The sequence below is a fragment of the Cavia porcellus genome, unplaced genomic scaffold (genome assembly GCF_034190915.1).
Source record: "Cavia porcellus strain 051 isolate PalLab524CR breed Dunkin Hartley unplaced genomic scaffold, mCavPor4.1 scaffold_25, whole genome shotgun sequence".
In the NCBI taxonomy this organism is placed as follows: Eukaryota; Metazoa; Chordata; class Mammalia; order Rodentia; family Caviidae; genus Cavia; species Cavia porcellus.
The window spans coordinates 36868430-36888534 of record NW_026947508.1 but is presented as its reverse complement, the minus strand read 5'-3'; the positions used below and the strand labels follow the sequence as shown (position 1 = coordinate 36888534).

Sequence of the window (20105 nt, the reverse complement as noted above, 5' to 3'; positions counted from 1 at the left end):
AACAGTCCTCTTAGTGCTGGATACAAGCCTCCCAGTTGCTGGATACAAGCATGCACCAACATGCCTGGCTCTATTTACAAAGTTTTAAAGGAAAATAATTCTGAACCAAGAATTATGTGCTCTACAAATTTAGTATTTCTGCATGAAGGCAATTGAAACATATTCTCAGATACCAAGAGTTAAAAAAGTAAATCAGTTAAGAACCTTCTCTGAAAAGTTTGCTGAATGATTTACTGTAGCCAACAGAAAAATTAGGTCAATAGACAATTGTATGAAAGATCTGATGGCAGTCATTGAAACTAGTTAAAAAACATGAAGTCTAAAATTGTTACATATGGGGTCATAGACCTAAATGCAAAATAGATGTATAAACTACATCAAAAAATTTCAGTTTATTTAGTTTTAAGTTCATGCCGGATATTCATTGTATTGTGCAAATAAATACTGTTTTATATTTCCCATGTAATGTTACAGATAAGATTTATGTTATTAAGCTAAATGTTTGTTAAATAAAAGTGCCTTGTCACCCTAGGTAGAACAGAAACAGTTAAAGGCATTCTAAAGGTCAGTCTGACAAAACTGGAAAATGGTAGTTTGATTTCCCTTTAAAAAAAAAACTTGGATGTTCATTATGATAATGTAAGGGGAAAATTTCCAAAGCACTAGTTGGGGAGCAGTAGATATATTTGAAATTCTGAATTGGGAAAACCAGTGATTACTGTCACTGAGTTGTGGACAAAAATAGAATACAAACTTTACCTTTAGAGTTTCTGGAATTGAAAAGAAGTGAAAATCCAAGAAAAAATAGAAAAACACCATGGAAGCATTAAAACATATAAAAGATATTGACAAAGATAGAACTAGCTTATACTTATAACCTGATTAAATTCCCAGTTAATCTGTAGCCCAGACTGGTGGTGCATGCCTATAATCCCAGCAGCTGGGAGGCTGAGGCAGAAAAATCACCATGCCTTCAAGGCCCTCCTGGGTTACCTAGTGAAAGTCTAAAAATAAAAAATCAATGTTTGATCTTAGATACATTTGTATAAAGTAAAAGGGTATGAAGGTAATAGAAACTCTATAATGGAAATTGATATTAGTGTTAGGCAGAAATAAGGATAAGTGTATTACAAAATGTTTCACATTTAAGAGACTTTATGTGGCATTCACATACAAGATTCGTGTTCATTATCATGTGGGTGGAAGTTTTCCTGCTGTAAAATGACACAGATAGATTTTAAAACATTTAAAATTAGTGCATTTTGTATATTTAAAATTCACTGAGTAATCCTCCAGTTAAAGAGAATACATGTAGCCAGGCATTGTGTTGCACTCAGGAGACTGAAACAGGAAGATTACCCTGAGTTTGAGGCCACCCTGGGCAGCATAAGCAAGTTCACGGCCAGCCTGCTCTACACAGTGAGACCCTGCCTCAGAAATAAATAAGCAGACAGACAAACACCAAAAGAGGACACATGTACCAAAAAATAGCTAAGATGATAAATTTTATATTGTGTGGATTTTACCGTAATTTAAAATGAAAAAATTTCTTTTTCATAGGAGAGAAGGCCTTTTATCTTTGCCCACAAACTTCCTTTTGTTGTAGCTTTCTTTGTGAGATACATGGTTCTATCTGGTATCCTTGATCTTCAGCCTAACTTTCTAACACATTTTGTAGAGGCAAAAGTAGAATTTCTGTTTTAGTTCATCTAATAGTTCTTATTTTGAATTTGGGGGGGGGGGGCTAGGGTATACAATTCTAGATTGACAGTCTCCCTGCCCCTTCCCCTTGTAGTAAAGATGACATCCAATTTTATTTATTTATTTGCTTGCTTGCTTGCATAATTTATGACAAAGTCTTCTTTCATCGTTTGTAGTAGTATTTCCATATTTGTCTGGTAGCCTTTTGAGATTTTTTTACTTTATCATTGGTTTCCATTTGAGTATCACATACATTATTGTGGTTTTCTTTGTATTTGGCTTGAGTCTTATATTGCTTCTTGGATTTGTATGTTCATCAGTTTTGTTCATCTTTCAAATCAAATTTGGACTTTTTTTCATTTTTTTAATTATTATTTTTTTAAAATTTTATTTAAGGAGAAAAAAGAAAAAGGGTACAAGTTATACAGAATTTCAGAAAAAATAAACATAGAAAATCACTAGTTAATAGATTACATATTGTCATCTTAGAAATAGCTGTTCAAGTTACAAAATTAAAGTATATAGAGTGGACATTCAAACAGTGAGACTTCAAAGGGTTCTGTTCAGTAATCCAACAAAACTCAGTAATATGGTTATCTATCTTATACACTTAAATATACATGCAGTTATGTCCATTAGAGCACTTTCTTTTCCTCTTTTTGTACAATGACAATTACACATTTTGGGTTTTATTACTCCCACAGTTCTTATTACTTTTTTTTTGAAGAGAGTAAAACCAAATGTGACATAACAGAACAGAGTCAGTCAAATCAAAAGGATGGACATAATACATAATGTAAAAACAAAATACAAGGTGATCAACAATGGTTACCAAAATGCCTCTTGCTATCTTAAAAAAAATGCCTATATCATCAGTTATAATAAAATTGAACAAAACAGTAAAGAACAAAATCAATAAAACCAAAACATTGGAGACATTAGAGGACTTCAAAAGAAGATAATAGTCAACCAGAATGGGCGTCATAATGATTCGTATTGTCTTCATAGTTGTTGCCTATACTTTTGAACTTGGTACTATCAAGCAAAACAGAATAGAGGAAAATCAGTCAAAACAAGATGGTGAGAGCAATACAGGGTTTCAAATCAAGTTAATAGGAAATCAAAGTGGGGGGCTGGAGATTTAGCTCAGCGGCATAAGCGCCTGCCTTGCAAGCAGGCAGTCATGAGTTCAGTCCCCGGTACCGATAAAAAAAAAAAGGAAATCAAAGTGAGTTACTATAATATATCCTGCTATTTTTTATTTATTTTTCCCTTAATTAAAAGGATAAAAATTAAAAAGTAAATAATAAAAAAAGGAGATTGAGATAAAAGAGGGCATAACAACAATATAGCGCAGGTCAAAACGTAACCATTTAAGCAAAATAGTGTTTCACCACAAGAAATCCCAACATAAAAGTAGTTATCATAGTGTCTCTTTCCTTGAAATCTTTGAGTATAACTTCGTATACTGTAGCATCAAACATATCAAGACAATGTAAAACCATTCAAGAGAATGACAGTATTATAGGGTATTTAGAATCAACTAACAGAAAATGAACAATGGTTTCTGTATAATCTCCTTGTCTATAAAAGTTTTTGCTTATATTATCATATATAATAAAATCCAATAAGATACAACATGTTAAGACTTTTTTTTTTTTTTTGTCTTTTTCATTTTTATCGGTACCGGGGATCGAACTCACGACCGCCTGCTTGCAAGGCAGGTGCTTATGCCGCTGAGCTAAATCCCCAGCCCCTAACATGTTAAGACTGATGGAGACAAAAGAACAGAAGCTTGATGGGACTTCAAAACAACATGATATTAAATCAGCTATTATGATGTCTTGTTTTCTCCAAAATAGCTGTTTCTACCATCCAACCTTCTCTGCCTCATTTCTGTTGAGCTCTTTTTCTGTTATTAGTTGTGAGTTTGTCTTCTTCATTTCACTTTCTGCTCCATTCATTGTGGCCTCTCTGCCACAGTTTCTGGAATCTTGGTATTTTTCTTTTTTAGAATATCCTGCAGTAATCTCTGTAGAGTTGAATTGGTGATTGCAAATTCTCCTAGTTCCTCTTTATCCTGGAAGCACCTTGTTTTTCCATCAATTTCTAGAGTCAGTTGTGCAGGATATATCAATCTTGGCTAGAAGTTATTATCTTTCAAAGCTTGAATTATTTCCCCCCACGCTCTTTGTGATTTGATGGTTTGTGCCAAGAAGCCTGCTATAATTCTGATGGGTGTTCCCTTGTAAGTGATCTGTTTCTTGTCTCTGATGGCTTTTAATATTCTGTTCTTATATTGGATTTCTGGGATTTTGATTATTATATGCCTGGGTGTAGCTCTGTTTGGGTTGTAGGTGGCTGGGGTCCTGTATGCCTCATACATCTGAATATCTTTACCTTTTGCTAAATTAGGGAAATTCTCCTGGATTATTTCTGTGAATAGCTTTTGTAGTTCATTTGTTTGTGTCCCTACTTCTTCTTTTATGTTCTTAATTCTTAAGTTATAGATCCTCTTATCATCTTCTAGCGTTTGTATTATTGCTGTTTGTTTTCTTGTTATTTTTAAGAAGTTTTTCATTTCATGCTCCCACCTTACAAATCTGTCCTCCAGTTCAGATAATCTGTCCTTAGTTTCTTTCAAGCTGTTATGCCAGCTTTCAATAGAGTTTTTAGTTTCCTGGTAATCCCTTTAACCCGTTCACATATTCTATGTTTTCTCTGTTTTCTCCATCAAACAATTCTCCCCTTTTTTTCTGTTCTTCCATTCTACCATCTGTTTTTTCTTGGGCAGTGCTTAGCATTTCTCTAACTATTCTACTTATATCTTGCTTATTTCATTAAATACTTCATTTTTGAACTTGTCTATGAGGCTCCAAAGATAATGCTTTATGTCTATTGGTGCTGTGTCTGATATTGCATGTTTTCTGTCCTCATTCTCCTTTGCATTTACCTTTCCTGGATCAGTGTTCTCAGGATTGGGGACTGAGGACCCTTTCTTATTGCTCCCTCTTCCCATACTTTTTGTTCCTTCCATATAAGCGTATATAGGAGGGGCTGGGGATTTAGCTCAGCGGCATAAGCGCCTGCCTTGCAAGCAGGCGGTTGTGAGTTCGATCCCCGGTACTGATAAAAAGGAAAAAGACAAAAAAAAAAAAAAAAAAGCGTATATAGGAGGCCCAGTTTTTTTTTTTTCTCTTTGTCTGTTACAGTTTGTTTGAGTCTGCCAGCTAGGTGTTCCCACCCACTGCAGTGTACTAGGGAGACACAGACGTGGGTAGCCTCCGCTTGGCCTGCCCCTCCAGGTCAACCTACTGAAGGCTTCACTGCTAGGGTGCACCACCAGGCGCTGGGACCTGGTTTGGGCTAGCCTGCTGGGTCTTTGCCTGCGACATCACCCAGGCCAAGCACTCGCCACCAATCCCGCTTGATAGGGGAATATGCGACTAAAGTCACTGCAGCGTCCTGTTCCAGTTAGTCCGCTCGGGCCCAGAATGTCCTCTATTGGAATCTCCTAGTCTATGAACGGGTCCCCGTTCCTCTCACTCACTGCAGGTCGATGTAGGACTCCCCGCCAGTCCCGCTCTCAACTCCGTTTGGTTCGCCGATTTCCGCTCTCAGAAGTTTCTTGTCTCTCTCCCTGCTGAGCCGATTGGGATGCAGCAGCGGCAGCAGGAAATTCAAATTGCGGCTTCCAGAGGTGCGGGCTCCAGCTTCCACACTGAGATTTTATCTGTTCTTGTTATAGCATCGGGATTGCATTTCCAGTTGGTTTCTCTCAGCTTAGTTGGTTCTTGGGTGGGCAGGGATTGCTTAGGACTCCTCACACCGCATCATTCCTGGATTCTAAGCTGGCAATCTCAGAGAGCCTCTGTGGCTGCTGTTATCTGTCCGCCATGTGCTCCCAGACTCATGTTTTTTCAAATGTTTTATTGTCCTACCTCCTTTCTAGGACTTCACATACATGTACATTATACCATTTGTCTCACGCATCACTTACACCCTCGTGTGCATCTTTTGATTTGTTTTTACTCTGTGTTTAATTTCAGATGGCTAATCCTGCTGTGTCTTCATATCCACTGATTTTTCTTTTGTAGTATCTAATCATCTACACCCAAGTTCTTAGTAGCACTTTTTATAATCTCTAAGTGGTAGAAATAACCTGTGTCCATCTGGTGTATTTTTATTTCCGATCCTGTTTGTAATCGCTGTAAGTGCCACTTATTAGGTTTTTTTGGCACAGTTGAGAGACAAGGACAGAAATAAGAAAAGCCTTTATTGCCAGCATGAGTGGGCTGCTGGGGACCATGAGGTCCCTCAAACAGAGGAACTAAGGAACTGTTTTTATGGAGTTGGGGTGGAAATGGAGATGGATCATGGTGTTGGGAGAGAACTGGAGGATCTTTGGCACACATGCAAAAGAGGAATAGGAAGTTCATTTGGGACTTGGAAGAAGGACAGGGAAGTTCTGGAGGGACATACTGTTCTAGAGCCCAGCACTGTGTTGGGCAAGTGCCACAGTAAGTCTGGCAGAGTCCCATAGGAGCGGAACCCATCACCACTTAAATCTTTTTATGTTCTGATTCATTCTTTATTATGTTCATTTTTTGAACACATAGAATATATTTATAAGACCTATTTTAATATCCTTGTTATCTAGTTCCATCATCTGTCATATCTGAGATGGTTTCTATTGATTGATACCTCTTTCTCTGCCTGAATTTTTCTGACTATTTGCATGTCTGATAATTGGAGTAGGCGAAATAGTTTCCACTGGATTCCAGGCATGTGAATTTTACATTTTTCTGGTCTACATTTTGTTGTATTCCTTTAAATAATATTAGCTTGTGGTTGGGTTTGTTGCTAAGTTGCTTCAAACTAATTGTTGCTCTTTGAGGCTCAGTTTTAATGTTGTTAGGGCCTTTTGTCTAATTCATCCTCATTCCTATTGCGGAATCCTATGGACTATGAGGCAATCCCACTGTGGCTGATTTATTTCCACTCTGGTTTATGTGAATATAAACAAAATTCCTAGTCCTATGTGAACACCAGGAATTGTTTGACCTGCTTCTTCCTGGTGGTTCTTTCCTCAGCCTCCAAGCTTTCCCACACATGTACAGATTAGTATTTGGCCTCCTAAACTTTGACTTGTTTTTTTCAATGCAGAAGGACCACTCCGTCCTGTTTAGGGTCCCCATCTCTGTACTATAGTTGGACACTCATTGCCAGGAAATAAGCTGGGTATTTATGGGGTTCTTCATTTATTTTCCTTTTATGGGGTAGCTCTGTACTGCTTGTTATTAAGAATCTGAAAACTACTGTTGCATATATTTTAACTGGTTTCCTAGTTGTTTAATGTAGGAAGAAAAATTCTGATTTTGTTATTCCATTTTGGCTAAAAGTACTCTCATTCTGTTTTATGTAACATCTCAGCATATAAGTAGATCATAGTTTAGTTAATCTGTTCCCCACCGATAGGGAATTTAGGCAGTTCTCAAACTTTCAATTGGACATATTACTTTAGTGAATAGCCTTTTCTGTACACCACTTCCCATACATGAAGATTATCTAGAATAAGGGTTATTTCTAAGTCAGAAGTTATAGGCACTTTTAACTGTGAAAGTTACTAGCAAAGCTGGTTATGGTGGAGCACATTTGTAATTTCAGCACTCAGGAGGCTGATGCAAGAGGATCGTTGTGAGTTCAAGACCAGCCTGGGCTACAAAGTGAGCTCAAGGCTAGCCTGAACTGCATAACTGCATTACAAGACCTAAAAAGAAAGAATGAAAGAAAGTAAGTTACTAGCAAATAGTTCTCCATACCAGTTATTGATTTATCTACACATGTAATTTACAATGGCCTATTCCTTTTATTTTCTTCTATTATCTTTATAGTTTTATTATTTTTGTTTTTATTTTATTTTAGTTTGGTGCTGGGGATTGAACTTGTGACTTAGCACTTGCCAGGCAGGCACCTGTGCTGCTGAGCTAAATCCCCAGCCCCTATATTTTAATTGTTAATCCATCACTTTGGGTTTTGACTTTTGGTGCTATGAATGCCATTGAGATCTGGGTTTATTTTTTGTCATGGGGGTAACCATTATTTCTTGATATTTTGATAAAATAACATTAAATTCCAAATTTTGATTTTTTTTAATAGTGTCAATATTTTGGTAGAAAAGGTCTTTTTTTGTTTTTTGTCTTTGTTGTTGTTGTTTTGTCCTTTTGAGATCGGGTCTCGATAGGCAGTTCAGGCTGTCCTTGAATTCACTTTGTAGCCCATGCGAGTTGAACTCATAACCATCCTCTTGCCTCAGCCCTCTGAGTGCTAGAATTAGAGGTGTGCACCACCACACCTGGCTAGAAAAAGTCTTGGTGGACTTTCAGTGTAGTAATTTTCACATAACCTAAAAAACCAATCCATTAAGCCTGTATCTTTCTGTTTTGTTTTTCTAAACAAGCACTGCATAAAACATACATTCCCTTTCTAAACCTCAGTCCTCCCTCAGTCCATCCAGTCACTGACTCCATGGCATACCTGGTGCATGCTAGGGAGCAGACAGTAAAAAGAAAGGCGGCTGCCATGCCAGCCTGTCTCAGCAGCATGGTCCTGCTGCTCCACGAAGCCAGCCTGCTCCCTCTTAGACCTTGATGCTGTCTGCTGGAAAGTCTTCCTTCGCTCTCTTTGGCCTTGCCTACCTGGGTACAGGTTCCTCTACTGAGACAAACAGGGAGGGAGATGGGAAGAGATGGGGTTAGATCCAAAGAAACTCAGATTTATTGAGCACCTGCCCTGCTCCAAGCTTCAGATAAGACTTTTTAGCATTTTGGTCCCTTGGAGTGGAGAAGTGTCCTCTTGCCTCCAGCCCTGCGTGTCCTAGTCATTGCTTCCTTAACCTATATATTACCAGTGTCCACCCATAGAGCTGTTATTGTAACTGTAACTATCTATGATATTGGTATTCCTGTGGGAAGTTGTGAATTTCTTAGCTTAAAGACACGGTCTTTTTCATGGTTACTGACACCTAGCAGAAGCCTTGGCCCATAGTAGATACTTAACATTTATTTTATGAATGTGTATTAATTTCTGCCTCTAAAGACTGAGAAGCTGCTGATGTGAGAAATCTTGATAAAACATTCTTTTAGGGGAGTGGCTGAAGAAAAATTATTATGACATATTCCAATAATGCTCCATTAAAAAGATTTAGAGACAGAAATTTCTCATAGTTTTCTTAATAGACTGTGTGATTTTGGAAAAGTCTGAAAATTATTTAACTCATTAGTCAAGAAAATAAATGAAATGATGTCTGTTAGTGCTATAAATGTGCTAGATCATTCCAGCAAAGTTTAATGGTAGATGCTTAGAAAGAGTTCTGTTCTTTTTTTTTTTTTTTTTGGTGGTACCGGGGATCAAACACAACAACCTTGTGCTTGCCAGGCAGGCGCTTACATCACTGAGCTAAATCTCCAGCCCAAGAATTCTTTTCTTTATTCATTATAATTAATTTTTGGGAGAAATATAATAGGTCGCAGAAAACACTTGACTTAAAGAAAAAATATAATTCATTTAAGTATAATTTTTATCAGAACCATAACTGGAGCTGGATGTGGTGGCGCTGAGGCAGGAGGATCATCGTTGCAAGTTCGAGACCAGCCTGGGCTACCAAATGAACTCAAGGCCAGTCTGAACTGCTTAGCGAAAACTTGTCTCAAAAAGACCCCCCCAAAAAAAGCAATAAAGAAAAAACTAAGAACCATAACTGGTGTGATTTATTTTCCTAGCAATACTTTAATTCATGTATTTTAGTAGGTTTTTGTGCTTTGGTAAAAGGCACGCTTGAGTATCTTGTCTTTTAGATGGTGATCAGGGGCCCCACACTCATAGCAGCTTCAGCAGAAAGCAGGACCCTAAACCACACCATGTGTGTGCTGCCTAGCAATATCATAACAGCCAATAATAGCTAACATCACCTATTGAGAGTATACTTCATATCGGGTCCTGTGCTAAAACTTTTTCCATATTTCTTCTGTTTTAATCGTGCTGACAATCATGTAAGATAGATATTGTTCTCAGTCCAACTTTAAATATGAGGATATGGAGGCAGAGAGAATTCAAGCAATTTTTCTGAGGTTGCATAGATAGAAAGTGATGAAACCATGTTTTGAAAGCAAGCACTCCAGTCATAGAACTCACATGCTTAACTTTTGCATGTGGCTTTGTCTTACAGGCAAGTGGCTGATGGCCAGAATACAGAGGCTTGACAGATGCCTAGTGGTGTCTACCAAGGTGTTGATGTGGAAATTGCCCCTTGCCAATCTGTATCTCTTGAGCTTTAGGAAGGCCAAGGGTGCACAGTTCTGTGACTCTTACGCTGCTAAAGAAGCAGTGTTGTGGTCAAAGCTGGCTGTGATTCCTAGAGTGGAATGATGGCCTCTGAACCTTGCAGAGTTTTCTTGGTAGGAAGTCGGGAGTGTTGCCTCAGTCCCAGCTGCCTGTTTCAGGACCCTTGCGTGAGAAGGTACTGCAAGCCTGCCCTGCTGCCCTCAGGGCTTTGAAGCTTGTGGGCTCCTGGCCAGGGTAGCTGGGTATCTGGTATCCCCACATTCCAAGACTCTTCCTGAGAAGGATCCTGGGAATTTTAGCACTACAACTCCCTGGAGGGGTGGTAGGAATGAGGGTCATCCTCTCTAAACTTGTTCCATAGCAAAAATTACAGAGAACAGAACACGGTCCTGTTCTACAGTTTGGCAGCATCACTATCCTTCTAGCCAGGGAGCAAGAGCAACACAGACTCCTCCCTGCCAGGAGTGAAGTAAGAAGGCACCACAGTGCCTTTTTTTCTCTTGTTCCTCTAACTGCATTTCTGTAGTCTGGCTGCTGCCTCCACCCCACCACCTGCTCAAAGCACTGATGACAGATGCAGAAGGAAGGGAGACCTTCTTTTATGATGGTGGCTCCTCCTCTATCTTGGAACTTGCCCTCCTCACTAATTCTTTGTTTACATTCCTCCCCAGTTCTCCAACCTCTCTGATGGTTCCTTCATAGTCTCTACTGCAGCCAACCTTCCCCTACGCCCATCTGTCAGTTTTAGTGTTTACTAGAGTTTGAGTCAGCTCTCCTCTCTTCTCACTCCCACACTTGACCTAACACATGTGCCAGTGACTTTAATCTGTTTCTCTGCTGATCTTGAACCTAAAAAGTCAACTTCCTGCTGGACAGATCCACTTGAATGAATCAGAAGCACTTCAAACTAGGCGTCCCCCAAATTTCCAAAAACAAAATCAATCCACATCATCTATATGAGCAAATAACAACTCTGCACTCTCTTCTGAACCAGAAGTCTGATGCGTTCTTTCTCCTTCCCCTCTCAAATATCGGAGCAGCCATTAAGTCCCAACATGTCTGTAATGCCCTGTCTCTCTTCTCAGAAGTCAGCCCCTTCATTCATGCCTTAGTCCTTTAACCTCTCCTACTCCTGTATTTTCATTCTCTTTTCTTTTTTTATTTTATTTTATTTATTTTATTTTCATTCTCTTTAATGGCTCCTTCAAGTCACTATTTAATCATGCTCATGATAAGGTTTCTCTTATCTATGAAAATATTGCCTATTATGCTACAAACATAACAGTAATAGCTATGATAGCTAATAATAGCTATCAGACATTTTTCTAAGTGCTAGTGTCAGCATGATTAAGGTGCATAAAGTCTCTCCCCTCACTACATATATTCTACTGTATTCACAGATAATTTGTATGCATGAAATAGAACACTTACTTGGAGCCAACTATATACTAAGTGAGCACTATCGATTCACTGCCTCTGTTGGCCTTATAACAACCCTGTGATATAAGTGCTGTTGTGCCCATTATATGAATAAAAAAAACTGTGCCTTATCCAAGATTTCAGTAACACAGAGCCAGAAATCAAGTTCACCAACCCATATGTCCTGCTGAGTCTTGGCTCTAAACTGTGCAGCTAGGGCTGGGGATATAGCTCAGTGGCCTAGTGCCTGCCTGGCAAGCATGAGGTCATGAGTTCAATTTGCAGTACAAAAAAAGAAAAGAAAGGAAAAGAAAAGAAAAAACTGTGCAACTACAGAGGAATGCAAATTCCTTTTGTTTGGAAGATATATCAAATGTTTTTGGTATGTACTTCCTGTGGTGACATCCTTGGATACTGGACTTTTCCTCCAGGGAGAGCAAGTGTGCTTAGTAAGTACCAGGGCTTCTCTGCAAAATGTACCAGGGTAGCCTGCATGGACTGGTAGGCTGCATACCTGTCCTTGACCTGAACTCCAGTTTGAAGCTGGAAGAATTGCCATTTGTATTCTGTTGATTCTTCTGCCATCCATTTTACCCCATGTGTTCATAGCATTAGATGTCCTGCCCTCCCTTAGAGAACCAGTCCTTGTGCTGTTTTTAAACTGTGGTACTGTGTCGTAGTTTACTCCCTCTGCCTCCTCCTCAAGAAACTCCACCTCCAGTATCTTATAGCTGTTCCCTCTGTCTATTGCTCTGTCTTCCAAATCTTACAGGTGAGGCTGTGATAAGATGACCAGAAGTTGTGTTTTCTTTGGGAAACCTCCTTCTGCAGAGGCTTAAGGACCTATCCTGCTTTGCCCAGATGAATATTATGGACCCATCCACTAAGCTTGCCCTGGTTCTGCAGGAAAAGTGCTAGGCCTTAGCCTCCTACTTATTTCTAACAGTATCAGTACATTTTTTTCTCCTTCCCAAGTCAGGACCTAAAAAAGGCTATAATTCTCCCTAAAGGTGAGGCCAGCTAAAGCCTCCATAGAGCTCCCCGGGGAGGGCATTGGTCACTTTGGAGTCTGCTGTGTGCTGTGGAACCAAAAGTGATATGAGCTGGCCTGCAACACTGATTTTTGGTGTGTATTTATATATTTACTTTATTTATTTGGCACTGGAAATCGAATTTAGGACCTCACACTTGCCAGGCAGACGCTATGCTGCTGAGCTATACCCCGGCTATAACAGTGATTTTGACAAACTTGAGAATAAATTTTTGGAAACATTTGTAACAATAAGAATGTAATGAATTTAAATGACTATAATCATTTAAAATGGGATTTATATTTTTATATATATATTTAATTTTTCAACTGATTTTATTATACTCTATGCAATGACCATTCTGTGACAGAACTGAAATTTTAAAAGAAAACCATCTAGTTCTTCCCAGATTGTTGAGAAGCATTGGGCCATAGTGGAAGCACACAGGTTTCAGAAGCAAATGGGACTAGGTGGGTCTAACCTCACTGAATCTCCCTTTCCCCATCTGCACTGCCTGCCCAGGGCTAAGGAGGACAGTACATGGGACAAACTTATACAGGCCTTATGCTTTGGAGCAGTGGAGCAACAAGAAGCTGATGAAGATGATGCCTGATCTATGCTGGGAACGGGGCTCTAGGAACAGGGTCAGATGCTGGTGGCAGCAGCCTCTGCCTTTGCAGACCCAGCTCTGGGCTCTCTCAGGCTGGAGAGCAGGAGTCCTGGAGACTCTTAATAGCACAAGCCCTCGTGAGAACAGGCAGGCAGGCTGTATTCCTGTGATATCTGAGGTTGACCATGTCAGATTAGCAGCTTTATTTTCCTTGCTTCAGGTATAAGATCCTCACATGTGGAACTCTAATGCTTTCGAAGAGCAAAAGCTTGTGAAAGCACAGAACTGATCCATCATGGCCCTTCTCCCAAGCTGTGTGAAGCTCTAGGCCAGCAACAGCTCTGTTCAGGCTTCTTAGGGAGAAGGAGGGGCCCACCCTTGGCTCCACCCTCACCCATCCTAGCGGGGAGGCTGCAGCTCTGCAGAGAGCAGATGCTGACAGCTTTAGGAAGTTGTCCTGCTTTTCCTGCTCTCTTGCCTCTGTGGGGGTAGTGTGACTGCCCTCCCTGGATAAATAGCCAGAAGTAGAGGGGAGAAGCATAGCAAAGGCCTCACTTGTCCTGAGGCCAATCCACACTCACACCTGTCATGGGAGCTCTTTGCTGTCTGCCCCAACACATGTAGAGTCCAGCTCTGGGCAAATGAAGTCACCACAGAGGACCCCTCGTCAGGAAAATACACCTGACTGGTGGCAATGTCACAAAGACAGGCCTGTTGACAGTTGGAAGAGTATCTGGGCAAAGGACCAGCTGTAGAGCTTGCTCTGAGAAGGAAACACCCAACTAGGGCAAGACCACTGAATGGGCAAGGCATTTGCTTGGGGCTTGAATTTCGAAATCAACAGGTTGGCTCAGTGCCTCCTGCTTTCACTGGTTCTGCTCTCTTTCAGTCAAGGTGACTAATCAGTGACTGAGCTTGTGGTCAAGTAAAAGGCTGTCTCTACCTCACCTCCCTGTCTTCCCTATCCACCCTCATGTATACTCCAAGACCTGCAGGAAGGATTAGGTGCAGGACTTTGTTCAGCTTTCTCTAGGGTGCTTTTGACCATCTTCAACCTCCTGTCCAACTCAAAGTCTGTTGCATGTACAGGTGCCCTGACAGGCAGATCCCTTCCCTAATGGGCTTTTCTGCATGCCTCTGCTAGCCCTGAGGGAGAATGACCACTGGTTGGGCTAGGTTACCTGAGCATGTGATTTCCTGTGGTAAGAATCCCCCCTCAGAAGCAAAGACTTTTACTTAACATGGTCAAGAGCTGGCTCCAGTGGAATAAGTGCTTGTTGCCTGGCCTTCCTAGAGTAAAATGAAGAAAACTGTAAGAGACAGTAGAACAGAGCACAGCAACTATTCCTCCCTGCCCCCAGGAATAGAGGCTGGAGGAAGGCTTCTTATCTGTGAGACTGTGCTCCTGACCCACCTCTTTTTTTAGTAGGATCCAGAAAAGTTGCTGATCTTCACAAAGGTGCAGTCATCTACTGCCACTCAGATTACTGGGAGAAAATAAAGGGTTCAGGATCTGTAGGCTGTCCATAGAGCTGTCAGGCCTATTTGCACATAGGCTGTAGGTTCAGAAGGCAAGCATAACTCTGTCCAGCTCCATTCCAGGCCTTATTTATGGACTCCAGAGGTGAATTCAGTAGGGGAAAGGGAAAGAGCTAGTGGTCAGTTTGTGCCACACATCTGCATCTCAGGGTCAACCTGTGTGGGCAGCAGGTCTCTTCTTTGTCCAGCCATTGCCTCCTTTCAGGGTGTAGCTTGGGAGCTAGTTAAAGAAATGGTAGCCTAGGGACTTGGGGCTACAAAGGTTATAGCCACAGTGTTTCCTCCAGTTGAAAGATGCTCAGTCCCTGCCCTAGTTATGACTACAATAATAGCTGGCAACGTTTCAAAACTTTTCTGAGATCAGGCCTGGAAGCAAAGAGCTTTGTAGCTGGGCAAAAGTGATCTGGTCATGCTCAGACTGTCATCTCTTGGCACTGCAATGAGACTGGTCCGGGAAAGTAGGGAGCAGGGCTTTTTCTTCCTGACCTCACCATTAGATCATTGACCTTTGTGGTTGGAACTGGGCCAGTGCCCATGCCAGACTTACAGCTTCTCGTTCATGCTAAGGGTTCAGCAAAGGGTTCCCCTCCCTCAGTCTGTGCAAGTGTGTCCTAGAACAAGTGAGCTTGAGTTTTAATCCATTTCCACCTAACTAGATTATGTGACTTTGGGCAGGTTCCTTAGTGAAGCTGAACTTGAGCCTGCCCCTGAGCATAATGGAAATTTACAATTCTACTGTCATGGGCAGTTGGAATCATGTCCATGGAGTGTGGCTGGTGCCTGGTCTGCAGTCAGTGCTCAGTCAGGGAAGGGAAGTGCTGCTGCTATTTTCTCCTTCCACCCTAATTGCCTCCACTTTGCAGACATCTTATGGTAAGAAATCTTGGCCAGGAGCTGTTGAGACTTGTGTAAACTGTGCCTGCAGTGATTGATATTTGTTACAGGAATGATGCCACTTTTTTCTTTTTCTTGTAGTCCAGGCTTTAGCCTTGAATCCATGGCAACCCTCTTGCCTCAGCCTCTCGAGTGATGGAATTATAGGCATGTACCACCATGTCCTCCTGATGCCATTAATTGGGAAGTCTGGCTTCTAGCAGCTCTAGTCACGTTGGATGGAACTGATAACTTGTAATTTAGTTTCTTAGGGTGTTTTCTTAAGCCCTGATCACCTGACAGACCTGTCATAGTACCAAAGAATGAATGTCTACTTGTCCATACTCCCAGATGGCATTGCCCTGTAAACTATAGTCTTTTGTATTTGTGTCTTCTATCTGAGAATATATTGCTATGGTCTTGAGGCCTCAAGAGCCTGTAAGTGCTTTTACTTCAGCAAGCAGCTGGGATGTTGTTGGCACTGCAGTCTTTGCTCATGCAGCTGCTGTGGCAGGTTCTCTCAGCAGGGACTCAGACAAGGCAAGCAGTGAGCTGGGCGGGCTATCCCCAAACATGTGCTTCCCAAACTGTCCCTTCTTACCTTCTCTAAGCTAAAACTCTGACTTACGTGTCATCCTCTCTATGAAGCGTTGCCCAGCAATGAGGCTCAGACAAGGCAAGCAGTGAGCTGGGTTTCTATTGCAAGGGAAATAATTATATACAGGACACATAATTTATTTGTAATCGTCTCCCAAAGAATCAAATACAAACAAAGTGCAGAAAATCTGTTTATACATTAAAGACCTAGAGAATCCAGATGAGGGCCTGGATCCCATGGAATAACCTGCATGAATTTATCTGAAAACCTAGAGCCCATGACAGTGCCTCCTACGAATCCATATACACAGAAGCTAGAAAGTCTGTACCAGCACGATGTAGGATCTGTGTGTCTTAGTTACTATTTCTTTGTTGCTGAGACAAAATACCTGAAGCCCAAGTTGGGAAAGGAAAGATTTATTTCTTACAGTTTTTGGAGGTTTCAGTCCACATTCAGTTGGTCCAAGGCAGGCGGGCATGGCTGAGCCGCAGTTCATGGCAGCTGCAAACAGCAAGCAAGAACCAGCAAAGAGCAAGACACACCTTCTTCCTGCCATTACATTACATCCTGGCTCCACCCCTAGGTGGACATAGCACTGACATCATCAATCCAAGCACTAGAAAGTGAACCAATCACAAGTGCACAATGCAAATTCATGAGGCCTGGGGGCCCCAGACATAAACCATGAAATTCCACCACTGGCACCCAGGACTCATGTACATCCTTTATACAAAAGACATTTAGTCCACCTCCAAAAGTTGCCAAAGTCCTTAGTTTTAGCATTGCTGAAAAGTCCAAGTCCCAAGTCTCCTCCATGATCTATGGCAAACTATTAACTGTAACCCCTGTACAAATGAAACAAGGTTAAACATTTCTCAAATGCAAAGGCACAAAATAAACATTACTATTCCAAAAGTTACAAGCAGGGGAATATAAAGCATTGGAAATAAAGCAAATCCAACCTCCAGCAGGACAACATTAAGTCCCAGAGTTTCCTGCTCAGCATATGAAGCAATCTGGTTGCAAGCTCCAAAAGGCTTGGGTGATTCCACTCCCATGGCACTTCCAGGGATATCAGCTCCTGCAGCTTTTCTCTTAAATCCACTCTGCTCCCTTTTTGCAGCTTCCCTTGGATCATCCACATTCTTGGCTTTTCCAAACTTCTGGGGTCTCCACTGCACCTTTGGCTTCACCTTTACATCTTCACAAATTGCCCTCTCGGGCACACTGCTTGGCCTCCCAGGCCCTTTGCAATCGAGGTGGAAGCTGTCTTACCCTCAAAATTCGTGCATTTTCCTTGCACCTAAAATCAGCACCTAGTGGATGCCGCCAAGGTCTGTTGCCAGGTGAAGCAGTAGCCAGGGTTTTCTCTCCCTTGGCTGGAAGGGTCAGTTGCCTGAATTGCAGGGCTCTGTTTACCTGATTGTGAGGAAAAGCTTCTCTATGTTGCTGCCATTCTGGAACCTCATGTGGCCTCAGTCACCATTCTGGAACATGGTGCTCTGCAGCCTTCTCCTCTGAGCAAATTCTTTCACCTTTACAATGAGGCTGCAAAGGGTGGGGACCCGCTTCCTGGGATGCCCTGGGGCCATCATTCTTATCTCTGTGTTTCCCCTCAGCAATCAATGTCAACTCTGTCTTTACAATCTACAGCCTTCCTGGAATTTTCCTTCTGGCCAAACTCACAGTATTGTAAATTATCCTGCTGGGCTCTTTGCTCTTGATTTGCAACATAAAGCTGGCTAAAAGCCACCAACAATAGCCATGCCACACCCTCAATATTCGATTGCTTTTTAATTTCTTTTTCAAGATTAATCAGTCCATTGCCCTTTGTCTAAATCTCAGGCAGAGTCTCTGGCAAAGTCTCTGAGCAAAATGCAGACAAACCTTCTGCCAAGCCATAATACACATCATGGGGAGTCCAACAACCAATGCAGTCCTTCTTCCCAGTAGAAATCTCCCAAGCCTGGTCTTTACCATGAGGCTTTCTTCAGCCTTATGGTCTCTGGAGCTCTGACCAGAATCTCCTCTACAGAACAGCCTAAGCTGCTCCAGCTCTATGCATCCAGGCAACATGTCCGAACCTTTCCAAACTCTGCCCATAAGCCATTTCCAAAGCCTCTCAAGAAACATGGTCAGGTATAGTCACAGCAAATGACCCCACTCCTCGATACCAAATTCTGTCTTAGTTACTTTTTACTTGTTGCTAAGACAAAATACCTGAAGTTGAGAAAAGAAAAATTTATTTCTTACAGTTTTTGGAGGTTTCAGTCCACACTCAGTTGACTCCAAGGCAGACGGGCATTGCTGGGCTGCAGTTCATGGTGGCTGCAAACAGCAAGCAGGAACCAGTGAAGAGCAAAACACACCTTCTTCCTGCCATTGCATTACATCCTGGCTCCACCCCTGACACCATCAATCCAAGCACTAGACAGTGAACCAATCACAAATGCACAATGCAAACTCAGGAGGCCTGGGGAACACAGACATAAACCATGACACTGTGCTGCTAGGCTGAGGGTTCTACACTGGATCCAAGAAGCAACACTCAAAGTAAGGACCAGAATCCCCCCCCCCACAAATACTGTTGACATCCTCAACGACAACAGATCCCAAGCTTCTCCAAAGATGAGAACATCCGAGTCATATCAGGAAGCCAGTGTGACAATCTTCTGGAGGTTGAATAGCACACATCTCCTTCAGAGCCAAGAAGTGATGCTCAAAGTAAGGACCAGAGCTCCGCCAGAGTGAATTACAGCCATTCTCAGCAGCAAGGTCCTAAGTTTCCCTGATAATAACAGCCAAGTTAATATCAGGGAAGCCAGCATGACAAAGCTCTTCCAGGAGAACCAGCAGCTGCAAGCACTGCAGTCTGCTCATGCAGTGAGCTATGACTTAAGAGAACCCACAACACTACACTTCCTCTCCAGGTTTCCTTTTTATCCTGGCAGTAATTCTCAGGTGGAACATCTTCTCTAAGCACCACACTGGTTCAGTTCAGCTGGTGTTTAGGTTGACCATGAGGTTTAATCCATCACAGGTTCCCACAGCTCAAAGGCATTCTAATGGTAGGTACACTGTGTGCACTACACTGTAGCTTTCTTTTATTTCGTTATTTTAAAGAGATGAAATCAAAGAAAATGACAAGTGGAAAAAAAAAGAAATGAAGACAAAACAGGACATAACAATGCGCATCCGAACAGAACAATGTAAGCAACACAGTATTTCACCACAACACAACCCAAAATTAACAGTTACTTCCATAATCTCTCTTTCTTCGAAATAGTTGAGCATAACTTCATACACAATAGTATCAAACATTTCAAAATAGCATAAAACCATTCAAGAGAATGAAAGTATTACGAGGCATTCAGAACCAAATAACAGAAAACGAACAATGGCTACTCTATTATCTCATTTGCCATAGAAAATTTGTTTATACTATCACACATAATAAAATCCAATAAGATACAAAATGATAGAACCAATGGAAACAGAAGAACAAAAGCATGGTAGGACTTCAGAGTAAGATGGTATTAAATCGGCACTGGCTATTATAATATCTTGTTTTCTTCAAAATAGCTGTTCATACTATCACAGATAACAAAATTAAACAAACCACGATAAAGCCATTTCAACTAATGAATGCAAACATTATAAGGCTTCAAAGTAATATAATGGGGAATCATGATTACAATAAACTCTTATGTACTCTTACCATTTCTTACACTAGGGAGACTATACGGTATTTATACATGTAAGTTTCATTTATTTCGCTTGTGAGTATGGTCTCAAGTTGCATCCATTTTTTTATAAATATCTCAATGTAATCATTTTTTATAGCTGAGTATTACTCCATTGTTTAAAAACACCACAATTTCTTTATCTATTCCTCAGTTGATGGGCACTTAGGTTGTTTCCAAGATCTGGCTATTACAAATTGTGCTGCTATAAACATGGATGCACATATATCACTATGGTATGATGTTTT

General features: G+C 41.2%; 1 protein-coding gene across 5 annotated transcripts in view; it reads left to right on the top strand.

Moving 5' to 3' along the window:
* The window catches only part of St3gal3 (ST3 beta-galactoside alpha-2,3-sialyltransferase 3), a 248703-nt gene that overhangs the window by 151368 nt on the left and 77230 nt on the right, over positions 1-20105 (top strand). The window lies entirely within an intron of this gene.